The sequence below is a fragment of the Aedes albopictus genome, chromosome 3 (assembly GCF_035046485.1).
Source record: "Aedes albopictus strain Foshan chromosome 3, AalbF5, whole genome shotgun sequence".
NCBI lineage: Eukaryota > Metazoa > Arthropoda > Insecta > Diptera > Culicidae > Aedes > Aedes albopictus.
The window spans coordinates 407,249,016-407,268,336 of record NC_085138.1 but is presented as its reverse complement, the minus strand read 5'-3'; the positions used below and the strand labels follow the sequence as shown (position 1 = coordinate 407,268,336).

At 38.8% G+C, this 19,321-nt stretch overlaps 1 protein-coding gene and 1 long non-coding RNA gene across 2 annotated transcripts in view; one reads left to right on the top strand and one right to left on the bottom strand.

The window, feature by feature from the left end:
• Positions 1 to 19,321, top strand: part of LOC109403726 (sodium-dependent transporter bedraggled) — a 358,384-nt gene that overhangs the window by 33,284 nt on the left and 305,779 nt on the right. The window lies entirely within an intron of this gene.
• Positions 595 to 5,559, bottom strand: LOC109403937 (uncharacterized). Its single transcript, XR_002128535.3, has 4 exons — positions 5,377 to 5,559; positions 5,176 to 5,278; positions 4,574 to 4,689; positions 595 to 894 (listed from the first exon to the last, which is right to left on the bottom strand). It is a non-coding gene; the product is annotated as an uncharacterized LOC109403937 (long non-coding RNA).

Here is a 19,321-nt window from a genome sequence, read left to right as displayed (position 1 = left end):
CTCTGTGCTACTTTCACTTTCTACTCCGTCCATGGTAGAGGATGGGCACGATGATGTTGATGTGTGGCTCTTGTACCCTTTTCAGTCCCATTGAGTGTCCATTATGAGTTGCCGTTAGAGCTACGACCGCAGAAGAGAGCCAGTGTCCGCCGTACACGGAGAGAAGAGCAGCTGATGAAAAATTCCAAGTGTCGGGGCTGGGATCGCACCCATGACCATCCACTTATGATTCATAAGTAACGCAGTGAACGTGTGACCACTGCGCCATGGATCCCGGCATAGCTTTACATCATCAGCCAAATTTGTGCTCACTAAATACTAAATACTAAACGCTGCTGAAATACCTCCAATTGCTATTGTGATGTTCTCATAACATTTTGAAGAATAACATAGCAATAACAATTTTAAGTATTAGGCCACGGGTTGTTCTTTGCATGGTAAGTATTTGTAAGGTATTTCCTTTCTGCTCGAGCGATTTTGAAGTTAAACACATTTGGCAACTTAATTTGGAATTTTTCATCCCCCAAGAGTGATAGTCACTGATAGATATGTTCAGAATTCGGATGATACTAAAAAACACCGGGATGCATCGTATATAGTTAAATCATTATTGTATTTCCAGCTCACATTGACTGACGGAAAAATGTGCCATTATGGCCTCGGAAGACACATAGGATTTTATTACAGCTCGTGACTTTCGGAAGCTGTTTCGTATAGAAATCCGGCTTGGGTATGTTAAGACTCCATCCGATCCGACACAACGAGATCTTAGCTATGCATGTTTTGATTGTTCACTAGTAAATAGGTATGCTCGTCACCAGTAGGGTTGGTTCGCCCAGCTGCATCGGTCGTGAGATTACTTACCTGGTTGTGGTGTATGCTGGAGTCGGTCCGCTAGACCAAAGAGAAAAAAAAAATCAGTATGTTAACTATTTTTGAGGCGTGCGTATGGAGCTGCGTTGCGAATGTTCTGCTGGATTCTCTTGATGAGTTCGAGTTTCGTGAGGATAATGCAACATTTTTGCTCCCCTTGAAAATTTACAATAGAGAAGCTCGAATATTACCCTTGAACAATTTAAATTGAGCCGTAGTGAAAAATAAAACAGGGCGCTCAAAGTTACAAGACCTATTCAGGTGAAGACGCCTGCCATGTTCTCCGGATAAATCGAAACTCAGAGTTAAGGACAGACTTGTTAGAATCCCAATATGGCCACCGCAATGGCCGACTTTGGCACCTACTCACGATTTTGAGGGCACAAATCTCTTCGTAAACAAAACCAGCGCACCTGAGCTTCTTATTTTAAGCTTATTTCAAGTGAGCAAGAACAGAATAATAAAATTCATTGTTGTTTGAAGCTTGCTTCTTGAGATTTGTGCGTCTAAAGTTTTGATGCACTGTTGAAGCGGGATTTAAAGACGTTTGTCCTTAAACAACATATGAACTAAAATTGCAGTAGACGTAGTATTTATGGGATTCGGAAGTGTTCAATTGCATGCACTTGGTAAACCTAAGCAAGACACTAACCGGACGTATTTAATAGATACTATCGATATCACTCAATTCTACAAATACTCTCCAATTTTCCAATCAGGTGCCTAACTGAGTGAAATCTGCCTACACCGGTTCAATGGGCTCTCTTTATACGACTGCGTTCTTGTATTTTTAATCATGATATGACGATGGTGCTTCGTATCACTCTGATACTGAATTAATGCATCAAAGTTTCTAGGATAATACGGATTTATACATACATATCTTCGGTACATTTGTATCCGGGTGGATACAAGGACACTAGAGCAGCCGTATGTGGACCAAAGCGAAGCGGGAAGCTACAACAGTGAGTACCAAAACAACACCAGACAACACCCAACACGTACCTTCCATTCTCACTTACAAACCACACAAATATCAAACACACACGGCACAGAAAGATTTAATTGGCCTTTATAGTTGACAGGTCCATGCATGCTACTGTTTACAACTGCCGAACGAAGGCGCAAATGCTGAACTGCCATTTTCAGAGGAGAACTGTCAAAGGCCCCAAAAATCAGCTGATTTTAGACGTCAAATGTGAATATTTGAATGTTTGAAAAAAAAAATGCCCATATGTGAATATTCTGGGTTTTCATATTTTGTCCGCGAAGTGTGTGTGGTAGTGGTTGTTGTTCAAATTCCCCGTGTTAAGAATTTGTAAGAACTTTTTTTTCTCCTCCCCTGTTGGGGAAATTAAGCCACTGCGTCCAATACGCTGAACTTTTGTAAGAACTTTGTAAACATCTTTTGTTCTCTCGTAGGATATCAGTAATCGCCATCAGTAATCTCACGCTCCCATATTCAACCTATTTCAAAACAAGCGATTACGACATCGGTTGATTCCGTCCTTTTTGTTTTCATGGGTGCTCACTTCTAACAAAAAACACAAACATAAGAAACAAAACAAACAGCGCTTCAATCCTTTGTTTTTCGTTCGATGAAAATGGGAGCCAAATGCTTAAAAAGGGAACCAATACCCTGTATGGATAGACTTGCAGTAGGTTTCGTGAGATAAAATTTAGAGAACTCCATTGACCAATCAAAATTCCTGTGTGGTAGTGGTTTGTGTTCAGATTTCCCGTGTAAATCTATCTGTAAGAACTTTGTAAACATCTTTTGTTCTCACGTATATGGATAGGCTTGCATTAGGTTTCGTGAGACATTTTTTGGACAACTCAATAGAGATAAGTGACATTTCAACACACGAATACTAACGCAAAACTTTCCTCACACAAAAACGCCAATTCAAAGGCTATCCACTCCCAATTCAAAAGCTATTCGAATTGCATATTACCCAATCGAATTGGGTAAAACGAGTAAATAATTATAAAACTTACGTCTGGGGTAAGAGCGCAAATGTTTTACTCACAGTTTCACAACTACATCTACAAAAAAGCACGCATACATTTGAACTTGATTACCACTACTACCGAGTAGTAGGGTTTTTGATCCCATTCTCGGCACTACAGGTAGGGTTTCGAACTACTTGGGCACCCGCGTCAATTCCCGGCACCTCGCAGCAAAACAAATCAATATATCACTTGCCGCATATTTTCCAAACGCACTTCCGTAGGAAATCTTCTAACGCAACATTTCCGCAACGGAATCCACAGTCAATGAACTACACATTTATTCTGAAGCCGCTCAAGTGCTCAAAACAACTTTTACACGCAGGCGAGTGCACTTCATCAGCACAAAGATGGGTGCAACAGTGAATTCCCATTTGATTTTGCTGGAAGTTCGGCACTGGTGCCGAGAATTGGCGCTGTACTAGGTGCAGTAAACTTGTCCAAAATCAATTTTCCGGCAGAAAATCCTCACAACAATCACGGTTAACAACAAGTTCGCGCAATAAGGTATCTGATTCAGATGGAAGAAGTGGACGAAAACGGTCGTTTCGTTGTGAATATACAGGGGATGGCCAAAATGTTTGGGATAGGCAACTTTTTTTTCTCTCACAAAAAAGTTCAACATGCTATAACTTTTTATAGAGCGCATTAAAAAATCTCAAATTTTGACTGTTTGTCAACCTACTATATGTGCATCATTGGTGCAAATTTGGGCTCGATTGATTAATATTTCGCAAAGTTAGAACCGTTCGGGTAAAACACTATTTTTTAGACAACTCATTTTTGAGCTGTCATATCTCGGAAACCAGTGAACCGAATTGAATGAAATTTTGAACGTACACTAAGACTATGTAAATGCTTCACAAACTATTAAAACATAGGTACTTTTTAAACGTTGAAAAAAGTTATCATGTTTTGACACTTTTCGGATTTTTCTCGAAAAAATGTATTTTTTTACATCTATGTCAATAATTTTTAGTGTTGATATCCAAAGATTTACCACTTCTGTTATCTCTAATTAGATATATTAGAGCCTATTTAGATTGAAGGAAGAACACATTTAATAATTTTTGTGTGGTATTGTAAATTTGACTTATTTTCCTCTATATGGGTAAAAATTTCAATCCGGTATAACTTAATTCGCCGTGAGAAAATATTACTTTTTATAACGTCGTATTAAGTATCAATATATTGTTGATAAACGTTAAAAAATTCATTCAATTCGGTTATGACAGTTCAAAAATTAGTTGTCAAAAAAATAGTGTTTTACCCAAGGTTTTACCCGAACGGTTCTAACTTCGCGAAAAATTAATCAATCGAGCCCAAATTTGTACCAATAATGCACATATAGTAGGTTGACAAACAGTCAAAAATTGAGATTTTTTGATGGACTCTATGAAAAATTACAGAAAAAAAGTTGCCTATCCCAAACATTTTGGCCATCCCCTGTAGGTAATGATCAATTTTGTTTACCTGTGGTGCCGGAAATGGGATCAAAAACCCTATACATTTTAGGAACTCAAGTTTGACTTCTAGTAGAGGCTCGACTGTATATTTTCAACTATATCATTAAAACCGAAAAACCAGAATTGCGTTGATTTGCAAGACCTTTGAAACGACGTGCATAAAAATATGTACGTCGTCTCCATTACACAAAAACTGCAAAACCAAAAAACCACCAAGTACGAACCTGGGAATTTATACAACAAGTAATCCGCAGCAAATATATGGTGCCAATAGTTGCAGCAACAGCAGCACCACAAGTAAGCAAGCAGAGGGCCATATTCTCCGGGAAAACTGGAGGGACTGTAACAGAAGAAAAAACTTATAAATTCAGATCTCATTAGGCGTAGTATGTAAGGTATTGGAAGTGTTCAATTGCTTGCACTTAGTAAGCCGAAGCAAAAAACTAACGGAGCCCACTTGATACTGCCGTAACACTGAGCGTAAACTGCTATCGACTTTATTATAGGATGACCGAGTAAGTTTTTTTTCTGCATCTTGAGGATTATATGGCGAGTTGCTTATCGCCCACAATAGTCAAATGCAGCGAAAGCACACGGCCTTGGATTCTGGGAAACAGCTTAAATGAATTAATTATGTAAGCATCAATCAATCGATATCCGGAAGAAGATAGAAGATACACCTAGCGCACTAAACTTGAGATTTTTATAATGTTAAACTTATGAAACGGCTTTTAAATAATTCTTAGAATAAATTTAATAACGTCGTTCTATCTTATTTTCACTAAAAATCCGGAAAGGTTGAAAAACTACCAAGCAATAATATTACCTTTGAACAATTTAATTTGAGCAGTAGTGATACAAAAAATACAGGGCGCCCAAAGATACAACACCTCCCACTGAAGACGCCGGCACGCGGTAGGCCTCGAAAACTGTAAAAAAAACGTCAAAGCGCTGAAGAAATGAACTAATTGAACGATTGTGAAGTGTTCAATTGTATGCACTTGGTAAACCGAAGCAAGACACTAACCGGACAATCGATGTCACTTAATTCTACAAATACTTTCCAATATTTCAATCAGGTGCCTAACTGAGTGGAATCAGAAAACACCGGTTCAATGGGCTCTATTTACACGACTGTGTGGATGGATACTTTGTTCCTGTATTTTTATTGTAATATGACGATGGTGCTCTTATCACTCTGATGCAGAATTAATGCATCAGTTTCTAGGAAAAAAAAAACGGATTTATACAGACATATCTTCGGTACATTTGTATCCGGGTGGATACAAGGACACTAGAGCAGCCATCCCGAGCAGAAGGGAAAACCTTACTAATATCATGCAAAATACCAAAACATATTATTAGGGTAAGAAATCAAACTTTGAACTAGTCAAATTGTAATCTTAATTTGAACCATTTCGAAATTCATTCAAACGACGTACTTTTTAGGCAAATATTGTCCCGAAAAAGATGTTAAACAGCTTTCCGTAATATAACCTGATAACATGAACTTTAAAAGTATTGAAAAAAGCGTTTTTGTCATGGAAAACAGGCAATTGAAAAAATCACTGTAATTTCACCCATTTCCCCCCAGAGAAAGCACCTTTTCGGTGCACTCGTACAGCTCATGCATTGTATCACACGCAATATGTGAACACGTCAAATGAAAGCTTATTTATCGTAGAATCGACCAACCGAATAATATTTCGCATTATTTGTCATAAAATTATCAAATTTAAGTAATTCTTACTTGGAGAATGTTATCTTAAGTTGAACCATTTGTAATCAAAATTTGAACTAGTAAACGGGGGCGAGCTTCCAGTGTTGGCCAGCAGACTGCACTAGTGGTTGTTTTGTTTACTCTTGGGGGATGAAAAAATCCAAATTTAGTTTCCAAGTTCCTGAAGAGTTTAGAACATTCTTAGTTGAAATTCCACTGCCTAATGAAAAATAGTTATGGGAATTAGCAAATCCATCTGTTTTTCTATTGTTCAGCATGAAATTGGCTGCTGTGGGAGATGCTCGAGCTGCTGCCGCCAGTAGTTCAAATTAAGATTAAAATTGGTTCAAATTATGATTACGATGGTTCAAATTAAGATTAAAATCATTGTTGACGAATAATCGAATTTTTCAATGAAATTCTACGCAAATACAAACTTTTTACCACTTAACAGAAAGCTTATTCCCGTGGCTTTCATGTACATACGATTTTGGCGTAGTAAAATAATTCCATGTGAGAGAAAAAATCACTCAAAATTTGCGCTACTTCGGAAAGCCGCCATTTGGTTCAACTTTTGATTACCTGCCCTATATTATTCTTCAAAATGTTATAAGAACATCTCAATAACAATAGGAGGCATTTGAGCAGAGTTTGGTATTGATATGGTTCGGTTATTGATATCGCAGTGAAATAACTGCATAACATGTTTTGCTATTAATTCATGGAGCTATCGAGCAAATGCACAATTTGATAACAATGTAGGTTATTTCCTGGTTATTCAATATCTTCTGAATAACGAATACACAACTCTAAATTTTAGGTATGATGCATTCATTATTGAAATAACATAACTTGTTATAAGGCGTTATTCATACAAAATTATGGTATTCGTTTTTGTTATATTTCCTCTTATGTCCACCAAATGAAGGGTATATTATTATAATTATTGGCTCTTTATTATGGGGATTTTCAGCCCGAGGCTGGTTCATCCCCATGAAGGGTATATGGAGGTATGATAGTATTTAAGATTACCTTGATATGTTATTCAGTTGCTATTCTTTTCTGCTCGGGACACACTTACACTTACAAGCCACACAAATATCAAACCCACACGGCACAGAAAGATTTAATATGTGAATATTCTGGGTTTTCATATTTTGTCCGCGAAGCCCCTCTTATTGGCCAATCCAATTGCATGTGTGGTAGTGGTTGTTGTTCAAAATCCCCGTGTTAAGAATTTGTAAGAACTTTGTAAACATCTTTTGTTCTCTCGTAGGGTATGTGTGCCATCAGTAATCTCAGGCTCAGTTTTTATCGGGATACCGGTGACGATACATAAAGCGTTCCGTGCTATATCGTACTTTCGTTTGTTATCACCATTGAAAACGCTCTAAAATTTCGCGAAGTGCGTTGACATCACCTCCGTGATACATGTTTTCTACTTTTTTCCGCGTTCCCGTGTTAATAAGATTGCGGATAATAAAACCGTTGTACATATTGCCCGTTGTTGCGTTGCGTTGCGTTGCGTTGCGTGGTAACGGAGTAATTCGTAGATTGCATACTGAAAGTTGTCATGTTATATCTTTAATACTCTTATTCTAATTGCTTATGGAATGCTATTTGGCGTTGTACATATTGCCCGTTGTGAAGATTTATAGATTCTGACGCAAATAAATGATTAGGCTCATTTTCAGCGTATTTACGTTATAAATGTTTTTTTACAATGCACAACTATCACCAAATGTGTACCTAACAACACAGCGTAAAATATTCACCAGGACGCGGTCTGGTTTTATATCTGTGGGCCCACGCAAGAAAAATCCACGCAACTAATTTTCGCGCAGGAGTCTAAACAGGTGGAATCTCCGCAATACACTGAAGTTTTTTTTACGACGGCAATGGTACCGCGTAAAAAAAACGCGTAAAAAAGCCGCGTTATTTCAAAAAACGTCGTAAAAAAGTCAAGTCACGTTAGATGTAATCCTGACTATTTTGCGCGTGTTTTTGAAAAAACTCGTTTTTTTTACGACGGGTTTTGAAACAACGCGGTTTTTTACGACGTTTTTTGAAATAACGCGGTTTTTTTACTCGGTAAACCGCGTGAAGAAAAACTTTCGGTGTATTTATTATCCGCGAATGTTCGCAATCGACGCGGAAAACGTGGTCTACTTGTATCGTACGGTAATCTTGACCTTTCTAAAGAAAGAGATACTTCGCCGTTTTGATCGCTGATTGCCTGCTTGTAAATCTGAAATAGAAAAAGTATTAAATTGTGATACGTTCTCCACTACCATTCATTCATTTATTTAGTTCACATCAAATTCATGATAATACTGAATCAACAATTTGCCGCCATAATACTCGATTTGCAGCTGCAGCTCTCCAACGTCGGTCACGCCCAACACTCGCCAGATCACGCTCCACCTGGTCCGCTCATCGTGCTCTCTGCGCTCCACGCCTTCTTGTACCAACCGGATGGTTAGCAAACACCAACTTTGCAGGGTTGTTGTCCGGCATTCTTGCAACATGCCCTGCCCACCGTATCCTTCCAGCTTTGGCCACTTTCTGGATACTGTGTTCGCCGTAAAGTGCAGCGAGCTCGTGGTTCATCCTTCTCCGCCACACACCGTTCTCCTGCACACCACCGAAGATCGTCCTTAGCACCCGTCGCTCGAAAACTCCGAGTGCTTGCAGGTCCTCCTCGAGCATCGTCCATGTCTCGTGTCCGTAGAGAACCACCGGTCTATTAACGTCTTGTACATGGTACATTTGGTGCGGGGGTGAATCTTTTTTGAACGCAGTTTCTTCTGGAGCCCATAGTAGGCACGACTTCCACTGATGATGCGCCTTCGTATTTCACGGCTCACGTTATCGTCAGCCGTTAGCAAGGAACCGAGGTAGACGAATTCTTCTACCACCTCGAAAGTATCCCCGTCTATCGTAACATTGCTTCCAAGGCTTGTCCTGTCTCGCTCAGTCCCTCCTACCAGCATGTACTTTGTCTTAGCCGCATTCACCACCAGTCCGACCTTTGCTGCTTCATGTTTCAGGCGGGTGTACTGCTCTGCCACCGTTCCTAATGTTCTAGCTATAATATCCATGTCATCCGCAAAACAGACAAATTGGCTGGGTTTCGTGAAGATCGTACCCCGGCTGTTGAGCCCGGCTCGTCGCATAACACCTTCCAGGGCGATGTTGGATAGTAGGCAGGAAAGTCCATCACCTTGTCGTAGTCCCCGTCAAGATTCAAATGAACTGGATAGTTCACCCGAAATCCTTACGCTGTTCTGCACACCGTCCATCGTTGCTCTTATCAGTCTAGTCAGCTTCCCGGGAAAGCTGTTCTCGTACATAATTTTCCATAGCTCTGTGCGGTCGATACTATCGTATGCCGCTTAGAAGTCGATGAACAGGTGGTGCGTTGGGACCTGGTATTCACGGCAGTTCTGAAGGATTTGCCGTACGGTGAAGATCTGGTTCGTTGTCGACCGGCCGTCGATGAAACCGGCTTGGTAACTTCCCACGAACTCATTTACTTTAGGTGAAAGACGACGGAAGATGATCTGGGATAGCACTTTGTAGGCGGCGTTCAAAATGGTGATCGCTCGAAAGTTCTCACACATTAACTTGTCGCCTTTCTTGTGGATGGGACAGATTATCCCTTCCTTCCACTCCTCCGGTAGCTGTTCGGTTTCCCAGATCTTGACTACTAACTGGTGCAGACAGGTGGCCAACTTTTCCGGGCCCATCTTGATGAGTTCTGCTGCGATACCGTCCTTACCAGCCGCTTTGTTGTTTTTGAGCTGGTGGATGGCATCCTTAACTTCCCTCAGCGTGGGAGTTGGTTCGTTGCCGTCCTCTGCTGCACCAACATAGTCATTTCCTCCGCCACCTTGGTCCTCCGTGCCTACATTCTCTTCGCCATTCAGGTGCTCGTCGAAGTGCTGCTTCCACCTTTCGATCACCTCACGTTTGTCCGTCAGGAGGCTCCCGTCCTTATCCCTGCAGATTTCGGCTTGCGGCACGAAGCCTTTGCGGGATGCGTTGAGTAGTATGGGACAAATATCAGATTCTCGCTCCAGTCGACTTTTTAGATTCCATTTAGGTCTCATATGAACTGTGCAAAATTTCAGCGCGATCGGTGAAACTATAATTTAGCGCAAGCGTTTCAAAGTTTTCATAGGATTTACTATGGGGAAAGTTACACTTTCAGATAAAAAATCCCAGAGGTCGCCCTTTGTCTCCTTAATTCACATCGATCAACATTTCTTGTAGAAAATTCATTTATGAAACTTTTCTTCGAAGACCGCAAAACGATTGGATGCTTGTGGAAAAAGTTATTAATTTATTACCAATTAGTGATCCAATGAGCGGTTTTTTGTTTTGTTCTATTAGCAGCACTGTAGCTGCTGCCTTGGCTGCTGCTGCTTCCGGGGGTGGTGATGCCTCCCGCCACCCCATGCAACAACGGCAGCAGCAGTGCTGCTGATAAAACAAAACAAAAAGCCGTTCGTTGGATCACTAATCGGTAATAAATCAATAACTTTTTCCACAAGCATCCAATCGTTGTGCGGTCTTCGAAGGAAAGTTTCATAAATGATTTTTCTACAAAAAGCGTTGATCGATTTGAATCAAAGAGACAAAGGGCGACCTCTGGAATTTTTTGTTTGAAAGTGTAACTTTTCCCATAGTAAATCCTATGCAAACTTTGAACCGCTTGCGCTAAATTATAGTTTCGCCGATTGCGCTGAAATTTTGTACAGTTCATATGGGACCTAAATGGGATCTAAAAAGTCGACTGGAGCGAGGATTTATTTTTTCCATACAAGAGGGTCCCATACTAGCGTTGAGCTTCTGGTAGAACTTACGTGTTTCTTGTGAACGGCACAGCAGTTCCATTTCCTCGCACTCCGCTTCTTCCAGGCGGCGCTTTTTCTCCCGGAAGAGACGGGTCTGCTGCTTCCGCTTCTGTCTGTATCGCTCCACATTCTGTCGGGTTCCATGCTGCAGCATTACAGCCCGCGCTGCATCCTTCTCCTCCAGAACCGCTCTGCACTCCTCGTCGAACCAATCGTTTCGTCGACTCCGTTCTACGTACCCGATAGTGCTCTCGGCTGCGTTGTTGATGGCTGCTTTGACTGTACTCCAGCAGTCCTCTAGAGGGGCCACATCGAACACACCCTCGTCCGGCAACGCTGCTTCGAGATTCTGCGCGTATGCGGTGGCGACATCCGGTTGCTTCAGTCGCTCTAGATCATACAGGGGCGGCCGCCGGTACTGTACATTGTTAATAACGGAGAGTTTTGGGCGCAGTTTAACCATCACCAGGTAGTGATCAGAGTCGATATTAGCGCCACGATAGGTCCTGACGTCGATAATGTCGGAGAAGTGCCGTCCATCAATCAGAACGTGGTCGATTTGCGATTCCGTTTGTTGTGGTGATCTCCAGGTGTAACGATACGGGAGGCTGTGCTGGAAGAAGGTGCTACGAATGGCCATGTTCTTGGAGGCGGCGAAGTCGATGAGGCGTAGGCCATTTTCGTTCGTCAGCTGGTGGGCGCTGAACTTTCCAATCGTCGGTCTAAATTCCTCCTCCTGGCCTACCTGAACGTTTAGATCCCCTATGATGATCTTGACGTCGTGGTTTGGGCAGCGGTCGTACTCGCGTTCGAGCTGCGCGTAAAATGCGTCTTTGTCATCATCAGTGCTTCCGGAGTGAGGGCTGTGCACGTTTATTATGCTAATGTTGAAGAATCGGCCCTTGATCCTCAACCTGCACATTCGTTCGTCGATCGGCCACCAACCGATCACGCGCCTCTGCTACCCTCCCCACGTAACATCTTTTGTTTAAGAAATTTCGTATGAAGCATAACACAGTGCCAGACCCATTCCCACCCTCTTAGCGTTACCCAATATTTGAACTCTTAAAGAACAGGAACAAATAGCCAACTCTACGTCCTGAAGCTAAAAACTCAACCACAATACGTCATGTAATTGAACAAACTTGTTTTACATATCGTAGACTTTGTTAATATATATGTACTACATTTGTGCTATCCGAGACCAATTTTGGTGTACTGGAAGTTGTATAGGTTGAGGTAAAAAATTAATGCCTTCTTCACTTTAGCAATAAAAACCCCAAGAACTGTCTACCTATAGATGTAACCAACAACGATGAATGATAAGATGCATTCATTCTATAGATATTTGGCGTGTACTTGTCTGCTTCTGTAATTAACGCTACTTCAGGGCACCGTAATCGATCGCAGATGCCACTAATCGGTGGTACATAGACATAAAATATATTTCGGTTCCATAAAGCAATAGCATTCCAAAAATAAGCTGTATTTTTTTGCACCAGGCCCTTACGATGCTGCTCAAATGTCAAAATACTTTACATCGTGGAAATGATTTGAATCAATGATGCACTAATTTTCATCAAGTGAGCACAGAAGTAATAAAATGCGAATATTTGAACTCGCAATGAAAGGTTGAGTTTATCGAAGCATGCTTTTCTAAAACTCACCATAACAATGGCAGTCTGCTGCATTAAAGATTGAACGCCTCGCCACCACTCGCGTATACGCCACGTGACCGGTCAAAGGCGTAAGTTTGACCACGTTGATGACCAGTAAGTGCACTTACCATCCTCCGCTGGACTCCGTGGGACCAAGCCATCGATCCTGGTAGCTGTAAATCAAGTAAGCTCGACCTATTTTTGTAAATACTAACCCCCCATATACCAATGTATATATTATAAGAGAGCGCTAAGAAGAATATCGTGAATTGCCATTATTTTAGTTCCACAAGTTATAAGGAAAATAAACGCCTAGCTCTGCAAACGCATGTTTTAAGCAATTCTTAGTTGTTGCAGTTTTAGTGTCTGAGAAATTTCAACACAGTTCGTCTTTAGGTTCTCGTCGGTTTAGAACAGGCTCTGAAAAAAGACTCCTTATTGGTAACCGGACCACCCTGTAAGTTGTATATATTTTGAGTTAAGCTATTCCTTCGGTTCGGTTTCGGTTGCGCCGAAGTTTCGATTGTTGGGTTAAGGTCTGAAGAAAGGACTCGCCCTGAGGATTCCTGGCCGGGTACGGGACTTTCCGATAGAGTTGTGGACACGCTCTTTCGCGGTGGTTGATAGCCATCTGGTGCGTAAGTGAAGGTTGTTTTACTCCGAACCTTATCTTCCGTTTTTTCCACTCCCGTTACAAGGTGATCAGCATTGTGTCATATCTTGATCACAGTAATCAAATAGGCAAAGTGTTTGAATTTGTATTAAGATTAGAACAATCGACAGCGTTAAAAACTGAATGTGTGAAAATGCAAAAAGATTTCTTTAGTCAGTCCTTTCACAGAGCTCATCGAACGGGTGTTACACTCACTACGTCGTCGGCTGAGTGCAATATAGAATCAGTATTTTGCAGATTTACTAGAGATCGATAGCATCGAGTGTATCCGGTTAGTGTCAACATTGCTTCGGTTCATAGAGTACAAACAATTAAACACTAGACTGGCCCATATTTAAATGGCAGAAACTAAGAGTGGTAATATTGCTTGCAGGATTATGCCCTTGGGTGAGAAGATCAATTTTCGAAAGTTTCAGTTCATTCGAATAAAAACCGTGCTGGTGCAAATGTGTTTAAGTTTACATGCGGGGTTTTTGACCGAAACATATGGAAAATTAAACTACTATCAGTCCTTCGCAGAGCGTTAATGATTAATCATAAATTTAATCATGATTAATGATTAATGATTAAGATTAATCAAAATCATTAATCATAATCACAAAAAAATCTCATTTAATCATTAATCATTAATCTTAATCACTCTGTTCTTGCAATCTAATCATTAATCAGTAATCATAATCATAAGAAAAAAATATTAATCAATCATTAATCATTCATCACCAAAAATGATTCATCATATAAAATATATGATCCAATTTAAATTGGTTCAAATGCTGTTCTAAATAATATAATTTATGATTCTTTTTTCAAAAATCTCCCGGACAGAGTTACCTTTTACTTTTGAAACTTCAAAAACATGTTAAACAATAATAGCTATTTATGTAACGAGTTGCAAAAAGTTGATTTTTTCAGTACGAGTCGTACATTTATCCAACGAGGCCTGCCGAGTTGGATAAATACGAAGAGTGCTGAAAAAATCGAGTTTTGCAACGAGTTCCATACAAAATTTTATGCAATGATTTTTTTCATAATGCAACCCATTTGAGTTGCATAATGTTCATAATGCAACTCAAATGAGTTGCATTATGAACATAATACAACTATTTTTCATTATGCAACTCATATCAGTTGCATAATGAATCAGTTCGGAAAAATTGGCCATTATGATACCAAAATGAGTTATATAAAATATAAATTGTGATACTGAATTGCATAAATATATTTTAATCATTTCTAGTTTTTTGTGATTGATTAATCGTGATTAATCATGATTTTTAATCAATGAGCCATTTTTAATCATTAATCATAATCAATAATCACAGATCAAACCAATTTTAATCATTAATCATAATCTTTAATCATCCTAAAAATCAAATTAATCATTAATCACAATCAATAATCACCAAAATTGGAACTTTAATCATCAATGATTAATCATGATTAAAATTTTTGTTAATCATGAACGCTCTGGTCCTTCGCTTGACCGCTGCCGGTTTATCATGTTGGATTTGGTTTAAAATGAAGAAAACAGCTAATGTTAACACCACCAGAAAATCATATCAAGTTTATATCATATTGTGTTATGATGTTATAATATTTTTTCTATAACTTTTTATGTTATAAACTAGATGCAAGATGATGTTTGATTTGTCAAACAAGGGACTTGTGACCATCCGATCCGTCATACATTTGGTTGAAAATGCCATGTGAACCTCCACCTAGCGTTTAACCAATTGAGCTGAAACTTTCAATGATTGATAGGTGCAATCCTGGGAGGGGTGCCCAGTGGAACTTTGCGACTTTTGTGTTTTTGGGCCGGTCTAATGGAACACTTCAAATTCCTTTTAAATACTACACCTACATCGTAGTGCATAACTTTTATCCACCCCTCTACGGCAGCCACTCCACCAGTTTTCTAGGCCTACTGCGTTCCGTTTTACCCGGAGAACAAAATGGTCGTAGAAAGCATCATCGGCATCTTTACTGTGTGTGGCCTACTTCTAATACGGTTCGGTTATATTTGTGGAATGGTAAGCTTCGTATTTATGAAGGTATTTCGGTCTTACTGCAGCTGTCTTCGGTGCAATCAAAATGACATACATATTGTTTCTACTCGACTAGATAGGAAAACATAATTATTAAACGTTTTGTTATTTTGTTACAATGATTTTTGTAGCAACGGTTGTTTTAAAACATGTACCGTCAGTAGTTAAAATAACTCAATTTCTCACGAAAATGCCTCCAATCAAAACATAAACATGACAGATTGATATACAATCTTAACAAGACGATATCAAACATCGAACTTAACTTGTTGAATAATATCTCAATTATAACAAGTTCTGTTATCTGTTGCAGAACAAACTTGTTATAAGTTTTGTTACATTTTTTTGGCTCGACTGATCGAAATAACAAAAATTTTCAAACGTTTTCGCATCAATAAAAAGATTTAACCAATTTTGGAATAATTTTATTACATTATAAATATAACAAATATTACAATTAATGTGTTACGAAATTATGTTATAGGCAATTATCCGGCGAGTGCATAGAGCGTTGCGTATTCTTCGTTATGAGGGTGAGAAGGATAGTGGGAATGGAATGACATCTATTTATCGCGAGCGACTCACTGACGATTTTTTAAATTTTGCTCAAAATATTTGGAGTAGCTCTCTATGGAATCCTCGGATGTATACTCCAACGAACTTCTCGAGAAATTCCGCAAAAAATCCTTGGAGAAATTTTCGATTGAATCCTGGCGGGAAGAAAATCTCAAATTATGCTTTCTGAAAATCCTTGTTGGAATAAATTGCCCATGAAATTCGTGGTAGAATTTCTAATGGAATCAATGAAAGAATCCTCCAAAAATTCCCATATGAACCATGAGATGTTCTGTAAGGAGGATTCCCGAAATAATCCTTTGGGCATTTTTTTTATGATTTTTTTTTTTAGAATTGTCCCATGATTTTATGGTGGGCTTCCTCGAAGACTGCCTGGAAGAATTTCTCAGGAGTTTTTGGTGGTACACCCCAATGAATCCTTTAAGAATTTCGTCATGGAATTCCAGGAAGAATTCTCAACTGATTCCTACAGTAAACTTTCTAAAAAATAAAAGATGATGCTTCCGATAAAATTCTTTGATGAATTCCCGCATCTCTGAAAAATCAATAACGAATCCTTAAATTAATAAATTCTTTACGGATATTTGGAGAATTTTGATCGAAGAATCTTTGAAAAACCACGGTGAAATTCCTGGAGAGTTTCCGATGGAGTTCCAAAATGAAATCCTCAAGCATTCTCTAGAGGAATTCTGCTACGAATCTCTTGAGAAATACCCCAAAGACCCCCGGGAAGAGTCTCCAAAGATTTCTGCAAAAGTACCAGAAAGTAATCTCTAAAATGCTTCCTCAAATCCTTGGAAAAGTTCTTGTTGGATAATTTGGAGAAATTGTCGATGGAGTATATTAAGGGAATCTTGATAGAGAAAAATGTCTAGAGGTATTCCCCAATTTATCACTGAAAATAAGGAATCGCTGCAAAAATTCTGCAAAAAATACTTTAATAAAATATCGGTGAAATCGAAGAATTATTCTAAAAGTATTCAAATAAATCTCTAAGGGTCGATAGTCAAATTTTCCAAGGAACGCCCGAGGAAATTCCGATGAAATTCTTGGAAAAATTCCCGAATAATTCCGGGATATATTCTTCATTGAATTGCTAGAGAAACTAATCACAGAATTCTTGAGTGAATCACTCAAGGAACTCCGCAAGGAATTATTCAAGGAATTTCCCAATAAAATTCCTGACATGATTCCTCGACGAATTCCAGGAAAAATTCTCGTTGAAATACTTGAAGAAATTGAGGAAAAATTTCTAAATCCTTATAAATTGAGCATTTTAGAAAAAAAAAATATAAAAAGTCGTTTTTTAAGATATTTTAACATATGCCAAGTATATGAAATCAACTTTGATTACCTAAATTCGCTCCAAGCTTTGTCTAAAAGCATAGCATAGCATAGCATGAATACTTGCACAAATCTTGGATGGAGTTGCAAAGTTGAATATTTCCATTGACATTGCTGATGTCGCTATTATCTACAATGTCATAGATTCACTCAGCTCCACACACCTGGCCAAGTCCATGCAAGCATTTATAAATCCCTTCATCAACTTAGAAAGAGCCCAGAACTGAAGCATCTTCCAATAGATGAGAGGATGTTGAAAATAGCGAATTTTCAACTTATATGCAGTTATAAAGTAAATATACTGAAGAAGAATTATTTATAAATAAATAATATTGGAAAGATCTCACCAATTGTTGTGGGGTTTTTGTGGTTCAATGCCGATCATCTAATTATCTTGATTAATGTTCTTCTCTGTAAAGAACAACACAATACTCAGCAAAGAACAACACAATACTGAACACTAAACACCCGCGCATCTATTGTTTTTTTCCGCTCCAAGCTTTGTCTAAAAGTACCGAAAATCGTCCATTTTTCATAAAATCGATGCGTGTAACCTCTTAATATTGTTTGATTGAGTTTTCGTGTATGGAACTATTTCTAAAACGTATGTTAGCGTTTTGACACTTTTTTTCTATTTTTGGACACCCTAATATCGCATCCATCACACTTTCATACTGTGCACTGTGCAGCTCAAATAAATGGGAACAGGGCAATAAATTGAACAAGAATATCCTACATACAAAAAGATTTATAAGGTTTCGCTGTTGCAATGTATCTCCTAGAACTTTACTAAGAATTTCCAAAGCAATCCGGCTATGATTGTTTATGATTTTCTGGAAATTTTCCTCAGATCATTCATTAGTTATGGGTAGTACGCAGATCGCAAGAAATTTCTTGGGCTATCTCGATGCGTGTAAAATTCAGTAAAAGAATCGCTCAAGAAATGAGCAAGCGTCGCTTTATTTCGGATCCTCAAACGGAACGTCAAACTTAATGGGGCTTGCTGTGTAAAATTTCTGGAGTATTCTGTTCACGGAAAAAATACTTGAGCGTTTCCGCTGTTGTTTTTTTCTATTTTAATTAATACACATATACATTTGAGTAATTTGAAAATTATAATTGACCACACGGATTGTTATACCGAAAATTCGCACTTTGAGTGAGTAATGATATTTTGTTTTTTTTTTTCACACTCATACTTCGTAAACAGCAACGAACAATGATGCCATATACAATTAAATTGCTCAGAAATAGCGGCGCAGGCGAAAAAAATGTCGTTGAAAAGCGTTTTATAGGGTAAAAATCTACTTCGTCATATGCGCTAATTACCGTCATATCAGATGAAAAATAACCAATAACCACGGATATTTCAATTAACCTTCGCCAATGACACAATAGATGGGAGCAAAAAGATGTAGACTATCAATAACCAGCCTCTATAACACTGGGCATCGGATAAATCTTTTGAATTTTACATTTAAATCCACTTACGATTTGATGCATTCCTTTCTCAGGATTGTAAAGTAGTTGGCCAACTTTTTGAATACACAATTTGGGTTTTTTGTAATTTTTGACCATCCTATGTACCTAGTGGCTTCTTGAAAGTATGACGGAAATTGAATTCATGTTGCGCCGAGAATAGAATTAGAGTAGACGAAAATTGACTTCGAAGAATAATTATTAAAAGTTGTGGTTTCACAATAAACTATTACATTAGATGAAAGTTAATTTATGAATTAGTGTTTTGGTATTAAATTGTTCGATTCCCGTTCCGATCGGGAAAATTTTCTCGACTCCCTGGGCATAATGAATCATTGTACTTGCCACACAATGTATACAAATTCATACAATGGCAGAAAAAGCCTTGTCACAAAGGAAGCCCTTCAATTAATAACTGTGGAAGTGCTTAAAGAACACTAAGTTGAAGTGAGGCAGCCCAAATCCCAGTGGGGACGAAAAGCAATAAAGAAGAAGAAGAAGAAAAAGAAGAAGAAAAAGAAGAAGAAATAAGCACAATGCAAGAAAACATTTGATACTATTATATTGCTATTAAAAATGAAGCTGAACCCTAATTTGGCTTCTTCTATACGTATAAGC